Here is a 9,250-nt window from a genome sequence, read left to right as displayed (position 1 = left end):
GCTGTAAACAACGGTAGACTGATGGGTAATAAGCGAATGAAAGATGCAGAAAACAGAGATTTGAGACGGGAAACTGTTCTTGAAGTACACACAGAGAGGGAGAGAGAGAGCTGTGCATGAAGTGTGATTTTTATCGTGGTGGAAGCAAAACAGCAAAACTCAGAGGGAATTCATGATGACATTGATCAAATGTGAAGCGTAGTTTGCTGCTTCTTTTGCTGCTGGCTCAGTGAATTTTGGTTGGAGAGAGACAAAACCTGCAGCTCAGAATCTAGCGCAAAAAGACGTAAACCCAGAGCGGACCCAACGCATCAGAATCGCTGAGCTCCTAAAGCATGTCCATGTACGGGCCGTCGGGTGAGAAAACCGAGAAAGACAAAGCTGATTCTGATGCGTCAGGTCCGCTCTGTTTACATGTCTTTGTGTGGAATCCGTGTACCTGCTCTCATTTGCTGTTTGGTGGTTGTTGAAATAGTTTTGTGAGCTTTAATCTGAGAATCTGGCGTTTCTGGCAAAACACAGTTATATTTAAAAGTCAATTCAGGATTTAATGAATCGATATCGCTTGATTCAAGCTACTCACCTCCCTCTTCCAACTGCACTTTCAACTGGACCACGGCCAATCAGAGAGGTCCCGCCCCTGACTATCTCTGATTGGTTTAGTCCACGATACGGACATAATAAGCTCTCTCATAATAAGAGAGCTGCAGAGAGTTTTTTGTTGTTGTTGTTGTTACCCGAACAGTTGGTCGCACTGGTGCGACCAAATATTTTTTTTAATCGCACCACTGAAAAATTTGGTCGCATTTGCGACCAAATTGGTCGCACTCTAGAGCCCTGCATGTGTATTGGGGTGGAGGCGAGCCCGAATAAGGTATTTGGAAAGGCACGAATATCACGTTTTTTACGAATACTTATTTCGAACAAATACTTGTTCCCAAATACAAAAATATTTGTATTCGGGAACAAGAAAAACTTTATATCAAAAAGCTGGGTTTCCTTATGAGACCATAGTGCATGCCCGGAGAGTGAGTAAGTGATGTGTAAAAGGTGAGTGACACAGGCTGCTCCACACAGTAACAGAGTCAATTATTAATCAATTATGCTGACGTCTGCAATCGGGTGCTCCCATGTTCGCTCTTGTTTATGTAGCTCTGTTAGCTCGGTAATTTAGACCAGCAGTCCCCAACACCCGGCCATGGACTGGTACCGGTCTGTGAGTCGTTTGGTACCGGGCCACGAGTGTTGAGATTCGGATGTGAAATTTGTGGTTTTCAGGGTTTTTATTTGTTTTTATTTTTAATATTTATTGTTTTTATCATTACCTCAGTTTCCCTGTGTCTTTTCCCATGTGTTGTGAATACATTTTATTTGGTACCGGTACTGGTTTTATTTTGTTGTATTTATCCACGACACCTTAAAGGCCGGTCCGTGAAAATATTGTCAGACATAAACCAGTCCATGGCACAAAAAAGGTTGGGGGCAGGATTTAGACAATAGGTTGTTGACAGAGTGTTGACAGAGTAACTTAAAGTATGGTTTAAAAGGATAAAACAATGCTTGTGTAGTTGTGTCGAATTGTATGCACTTGTGGGAGTTATATGGTTCATATAAGTTACTCTGTCTTTTGCAGACAGCAAGATATAGGCTATAGGCTAGTTAATCAGAGCTTCCCGTTGTCCATTCACTCATTAATTTAGCTGAAACTCCCCACATGGATTTGGTCAACCAAATGAAAAAGAGTGTTGCTGCTGCTGAGCCACCTCTTGGTCTTCCACCAGCCAAATAAATTTGATCCAGTTCTGTGTGGAAGCATTTTACACTCAGTGCTGCAGATGAAGCCAAACTGATATGTAATGTGTGCCAAAGTCAGATTAGCAAAAGCAGAGATATCAAACATCTGTCAACATCTGTTATGCATAATCACATGCACTTAAAGCATCTTATTCCTGGTACTGTCTGGCAACTCCTCCCACAAGCACCAATCCCCCCAGCAGCACCAACTCATCATCACAGCCTTGTTCTGCCCTGTAAGTCAGTTTCACTGTCTGTTCAGCGTCCTCCAACAAGGACGGGTGGTGGTGGAGTTCATAATGTTCATAATGGTATTTTATTAGTTGTTGGTTTAACCATGGATGGTTCAATGGCTGTTGTTATTTTCTTTTCAATGATGTTCCTTGTTACATGTTTATTGCTGGATGTATGCAAATACATCAACTAATATTGCATATCCATAATTATTATAATGGATATAATTAAAGAATACTTACACTATACCATTAATTAGAAGTGTAATGCAAAAAACTTGATTTTGAATTATACTCGAATACAAATACAAATACAAATAATTTTCCCCCTCAACAAATACAAATACAGATACAAATACCGGCTGCTTTGCACATCTCTAATATATATTCTATCCCTTTGAAGAGGTGAGGCTCCATAAATGCTAAAGAGGTAAGTGTTATTTCTCAGTTGCAGTGAATAGGTAGGAGAAAATAAACTGTAGAAAAGTAAACAGAAGAAAGAAGAAGATAAATAACAATTTAACATAAACCAGTGACACAGTCCAGGGCCTGATCAACTCTGGCAAGGCATCCTTGGATGAGGGTGTCTAGTGGTAATGGCCGAAACACCCTATGGATCCAAGATCCACTACTGATGATGTGTCCCAAATCTTAATATGATAATCCAGATCAGATCTCTAATCCCCCCCCAAAAAAGGCAGATTAGCTTGGGTGAAAGACCGAAAGTTGTGGCCCACTACAATCTGTGCTGCTGGTAAAGTTTCTGGGCTGCCTTTGCTCATAACAGCCATCCCTCAAGATTCTCACCATTAAAAGTAATGCATTATCAAGGAATACAATATCTACTCCTTTTACTGAATCAGAACTCTGCAGTGATCCAGTCACTGCTGCAAAAGGGCAGCTGACAATCAGGGAAAGACCAGATGACAGCCTGGAAAGACTGCTGACAGGAGGGAATAGACCCTAATGGGGCTGGTGTGGTTTAGCGCCTCATACCAGCAGGACCCAGCACTTTTTAGAGTACTTGGGTACACCCAATATTGACAGAAATCTCAAAGGAGAAGATACCCCTAGGGTCTGCGAGAGCAGGGGTGGAAGAAGAACCTTTCTGGATGGATTTAATGGCAACGAACCACGGAACAGCACCAACGATGAATAGATCAACCACCACTGCAAATAATGGACCATCAATCACGGTAGGAAAGAAGCTGCAGAACTGCATTTGTGGCTGGTCAAAACTAACAACTGACATGGGTCTTAAAATCCACCAAGGAAGGAAGAACTGCCTCAGCGAGAAAGGGGCCTCGCATTGACACATACTTTTTGAGAAGTAAGTCAAATCAGCACCCCAATCAAAGTTCATTGTCAAACAGACTCCCCCATAGTCTCCAGACTGGAACTCAGTCAAACCCAGCCATAGCAGTTCCCAGTCTAGAGCTTAGCCAACCACACCCAATATTAGATTCTAGCCCAGGGCCCAGGCATTTAAAATTAGCCCCTAGCTTGGAGTTTAACCACCAACAGCTAGCAACACATTTATGTACAGATGTAACCCAGCATCAATCAACACCATCATCCAGCCCAGAGCTCATCCAGAAACAGCTAACAGAATCTTCCAACACTGACTCTAGCCAACCACTACCAGCAAGGGAAAGGAAGATGGAAGATAGGAAAGATCAGATTCTGTGGCCCAGATCCAATGAGAAAAGAGAGTGGGAAACCATCGACTCAGAAATGGCTCTTATACTAGATCAACAAAAGGGTCCAGTTGAAAGGAAGTTGGAGAACCTAAGAACCATAATCTACAGCTATCGGGCCGAGCGATTTGGGGTAAAGAACAAGAAAGGCTATTTAAACCAGTTAAAGTCCAGGAGACAGTGGGAAATTGACAGATTAGTGAAAGAGAGAAGACAACTGAGGAAGCAGTGGAGGAGGGCCCATGAGACAGAAAGGGAGGAACGGCCTCCCTGATCTCCAAACCACAGTTTGGCCATAACGAACACCATGTTCGAACATAAGAGTGTCCATAAGTGCACGTGGCACCAGGACACTCTAGTGTGCAGGTCAATGATCGATTTTGTAATCATATCACCAGACCTGCAGCCATATGTTCTGGACACTTGGGTAAAGACAGGGGTTGAGCTGTCAACTGATCATCACCTGGTTGTGAGTTCAATCAGGTAGTGAGGAAGGACGCTGGACAGACCTGGCGCACCTAAACATATAGTGGGGGTATGCTGGGAACCGCTGGCAGAAGCAATGGTCTGCGAGATCTTCAACGCACACCTAGAGCAGATCTTTAAGAGTATTCAGAAGGAGATTGGGGACATTGAGTACAAACAGACTACGTTCAGCACGTCCATTGCCAAAGTCTCTGCACTGAGCTGCGGCCACTAGGTGGTTGGTGCCTGTTGTGGTGGTAACCCCCAAACCAAATGGTAGAGCCACCAGGCTGAAGAAGGAATCCTATTGGGCTTGGTTAGCCTGTGGGACTTTGAAAGCAGCTGATAGGTACCGACAGACAAAGCAGAATGCGGCTCGGGCAATGGCTAAATGCAAAAATTCAGGTGTGGGAGGAGTTCAGAAAGGCCATGAAAAAAGAGATTCTGGCAAACCATCAGGCAACTAAGGAGGGAAAGTGGTGCTCTACCTGCATTGTGTACAGGTCCTCAAAAAATTAGCATATTGTGATAAAGTTCATTATTTCCTGTAATGTACTGATAAACATTAGACTTTCATATATTTTAGATTCATTACACACAACTGAAGTAGTTCAAGCCTTTCATTGTTTTAATATTAATGATTTTGGCATACATAACTCATGAAAACCCAAAATTCCTATCTCAAAAAATTAGCATATCATGAAAAGGTTCTCTAAACGATGTATTAACCTAACCATCTGAATCAACAAATTAACCCTAAACACCTGCAAAAGATTCCTGAGGCTTTTAAAAACTCCCAGCATGGTTCATTACCCAAAACCGCAATCATGGCTAAGACTGCCGACCTGACTGCTGTCCAGAAGGCCATCACTGACACCCTCAAGCAAGAGGGTAAGACACAGAAAGAAATTTCTGAACGAATAGGCTGTTCCCAGAGTGCTGTATCAAGGCACCTCAGTGGGAAGTCAGTGGGAAGTCTGTGGGAAGGAAAAAGTGTGGCAGAAAACGCTGCACAATGAGAAGAGGTGACCGGACCCTGAGGAAGATTGTGGAGAAGCACCGATTCCAGACCTTGGGGGAACTGCGGAAGAAGTGGACTGAGTCTGGAGTAGCAACATCCAGAGCCACCGTGTACAGGCGTGTGCAGGAAGTGGGCTACAGGTGCCGCATTCCCCAGGTCAAGCCACTTTTGAACCAGAAACAGCGGCAGAAGCGCCTGACCTGGGCTACAGAGAAGCAGCACTGGACTGTTGCTCAGTGGTCCAAAGTACTTGTTTCAGATGAAAGCAACTTTTGCATGTCATTCGGAAATCAAGGTGCCAGAGTCTGGAGGAAGACTGGGGAGAGGGAAATGCCAAAATGCCTGAAGTCCAGTGTCAAGTACCCACAGTCAGTGATGGTCTGGGGTGCCATGTCAGCTGCCGGTGTTGGTCCACTGTGTTTTATCAAGGGCAGGGTCAATGCAGCTAGCTATCAGGAGATTTTGGAGCACTTCATGCTTCCATCTGCTGAAAAGCTTTATGGAGATGAAGATTTCATTTTTCAGCACGACCTGGCACCTGCTCACAGAGCCAAAACCACTGGTAAATGGTTTACTGACCATGGTATTACTGTGCTCAATTGGCCTGCCAACTCTCCTGACCTGAACCCCATAGAGAATCTGTGGGATATTGTGAAGAGAAAGTTGAGAGACGCAAGACCCAACACTCTGGATGAGCTTAAGGCCGCTATCAAAGCATCCTGGGCCTCCATAACACCTCGGCAGTGCCACAGGCTGATTGCCTCCATGCCACGCCGCATTGAAGCAGTCACTTCTGCAAAAGGATTCCGGACCAAGTATTGAGTGCATAACTGAACATAATTATTTGAAGGTTGAATTTTTTTGTATTAAAAACACTTTTCTTTTATTGGTCGGATGAAATATGCTAATTTTTTGAGATAGGAATTTTGGGTTTTCATGAGTTATGCATGCCAAAATCATCAATATTAAAACAATGAAAGGCTTGAACTACTTCAGTTGTGTGTAATGAATCTAAAATATATGACAGTCTAATGTTTATCAGTACATTACAGGAAATAATGAACTTTATCACAATATGCTAATTTTTTGAGAAGGACCTGTATAGTGCGGTTGGAGTGCTGCTGACTTCGAGTGAGAAAATTGCTGGGCAGTAGAAGGAATACTTCGAGGACCTCCTTAATTCTACTGGCACATCTTCTGTGGAGGAGGTGAAGTCACTGAGGCAGTTAAACAACTTGGTGGCAGAGGCCCTGGGGTGGATGAGGTCCGCCCTGAGTTGCTGAAGGCTCTGGATGTTGTAGGGCTGTCCTTGTTGACACAACTCTACAATGTTACATGGAGATCAGGGGCGGTACCTCTGGATTGGAAGACCGGGGTAGTGGTTCCCATTCATAATTCCAACTATAGGGGAATCACACTCCTCGGGCTCCCTGGAAAAGTCTATGACAGGGGTGCTGGAAAGGACATCCATCCATTAGTCAAACCTCAGAAGAACAATACTGTGCAATACTGGGGTTTGTGCAATATAATTGATGTGTTTCCGTTATTGTTATCTATACTTATCTATACTGTCCTCTGTGTCCACTCTTCTTGTCATTTGTTTGTTCTAGTATAATGTGATGACTGTTTTTGTCCTTGTCACATGACCTGTAAATAGTGTCTCTGTATGTTTTTACTAACTTGTGTTTAACACCAACCTGCCAGAGGGTCTGCAGATGGAAATTAGCCCAAGGCTATAATCTGGCATATTTACATTTATTAAAATGTTCATTAATATTGTCAAGAGGAGAAATGTTTTACTGCTATTATTTGCTGCTATTTTTATAATCATCAGTATCATTTCATTATTAAGAGTGATGTTGCATTCAGATGCATTCAGATGTTCAAATATATTGGTATCATATCAGTCTTTATTACAGGAGCAGTTATAACCACTTTAAGCTGTTGAGTTGAATTTATAATCTTAAATGTTTGTATGCAGACTGCATGGTGAAAGAAAAGGCCCCACGTAGAGTAACTCCAAAATGAGACAGGAAGTTATAGGCTTTTGAAGTTGCAGGCTTTGCAAAAGTGAAACCGAAAGCAGAGTCTAAGTGCAAGTTAAGAGCAGGGTGTTTTATTATGCATTAATATCTTTGGTTAACCTTTAAGTAGTTGTATTAGATTGAAACATTTGTTTTATATATTTTACATGTAAGTCAAGATTATTACACACACACACACACACACACACATAGTTTCAGTTGTGCTGGCCTTCTGTCTAGGGGAAAGGTTACAAGGTGTAGCTGATGAAGTGAGAGGTGAAACAAAGGGCAGCAGAAGCTGACATATACATACACACATATTAGATAGACTCCTTTGAGTAGGTAAGAGTTTAATTATGTTTTGCTTGCGACTGCAAAATTGTGCCTGCATGAGTGACAGTTTGTGCAGAACGTGGACCAGATGTCCCAGAGATAAGCGACAGCGAAGACGAGCTGAGGGGAAGCACCGAGCCGAAGACAATGTTCTTTTTAAAAAACTATGTTAAAAGTTGTTGACAGAACATTTGTGGTTTTGGATTGACGTATGCTGTATTGTGTCTGAGAGGGGGGGGGGGGAGCAGTATCACCCCCAACCCTATAAAACCTTTGTCTGACTATTGTGAGGTAGTTCAACGCTGAAATCTGCACAGCGTTCAGACTCCGCACGTGTGTACATTAAAATGTCGTCTAATTGCACCAGCCCGGATCTGTGGTTATTTTGGATTCCTCCTCAATATTTTTGAACCTTAACAATATGTATTGCCCCTCTTTCTAAAAATAAATAAATGAATGAAATAAAATAACAATGCGGTTTTCGTCCTGGTAGCGGAAGACCGCTCTTTATCCTCTAGAGGATACTTGAGGGTGTATGGGAGTTTGCCCAAACAGTCTATATGTGTTTTGTGGACTTGGAGAAGGCATTCGACCATATCCTACGGAGTGTCCTGTGGGAGATGTTCCGTGAGTATGGGGTGTTTGGCCCATTGCTACAGGCCATTCAATCCCTATACAACCATTGCAAGAGTGTGGTCCGCATAGCCGGCAATAAGTCGGACTTGTTCCTGGTGGGTAATGGAGTCCGCCAAAGCTGCCATTTGTCACCAGTTTTGTTCATTTCTGTTCATAATTTTTAAGGACAGACTTTCTAGGTGCAGCCAAGTGGTGGAAGGCTTTCACTTGGGTGGTCTCAGAATCTCATCTCTGTTCACAGATGATGTGCGCATGATGCGGTTCTGTTGGCTTAATCAGGTGATGGCCTCCAGCTCCCCTCCTGCCCCAAGTGGAGGAGTTCAAGTATCTTGGGGTTTTGTTCACGAGGTCAGTGTCTTGACAGACGGATTGGTGCTGTGGCTGCAGTGATGCAGACACTCTACCGGTCCATATTGGTGAAGAGACAGCTGAGTGTAAAAATTTACTGGTCGCTCGACATCTCTATCCTCACCTATGGTCCCAAGTTGTGGGTAGTGACCAAAAGAAATGAGATTGCGGATAGAAGTGCCAGAAATGAGCTTCCTTTAAAGGGTGCTTGGCCTCTCCCTTAGCGATAGGGTGAGAAATTCAGCCATCTGGGAGGGGCTCTAATTAAATGGTAAATGGTCTGTATTTGTATAGCGCTTTACTTAGTCCATAAGGACCCCAATGTGCTTTACACTACATTCAGTCATTCACCCATTCACACACTGGTGATGGCAAGCAACATTGTAGCCACAGCTGCCCTGGGCCGCACTGACAGAGGCAAGGCTGCCGGACACTGGCATCACCGGGCCCTCTGGCACCACCGGGAACCTCTGACCACCACCAATAGGCAACAGGTGAAGTGTCTTGCACAAGGACACCACGACCGAGACTGTTGAAGCCAGGGCTCGAACTGGAAACCTTCCGATTACAAGACGAACTGCCAACTCTTGCCCCACGATCTACCAAGTAGAGCCACTGCTCCTCCACAAGGAGCCAGTTGAGGTGGTTCAGGCATCTGATAAGAATGCCTCCTGAGCGCCTCCTGGGTGAGGTGTTCTG

The sequence above is a fragment of the Oreochromis aureus genome, linkage group 3 (assembly GCF_013358895.1).
Source record: "Oreochromis aureus strain Israel breed Guangdong linkage group 3, ZZ_aureus, whole genome shotgun sequence".
Classification (NCBI taxonomy): domain Eukaryota; kingdom Metazoa; phylum Chordata; class Actinopteri; order Cichliformes; family Cichlidae; genus Oreochromis; species Oreochromis aureus.
This window is presented reverse-complemented; position numbering follows the sequence as displayed.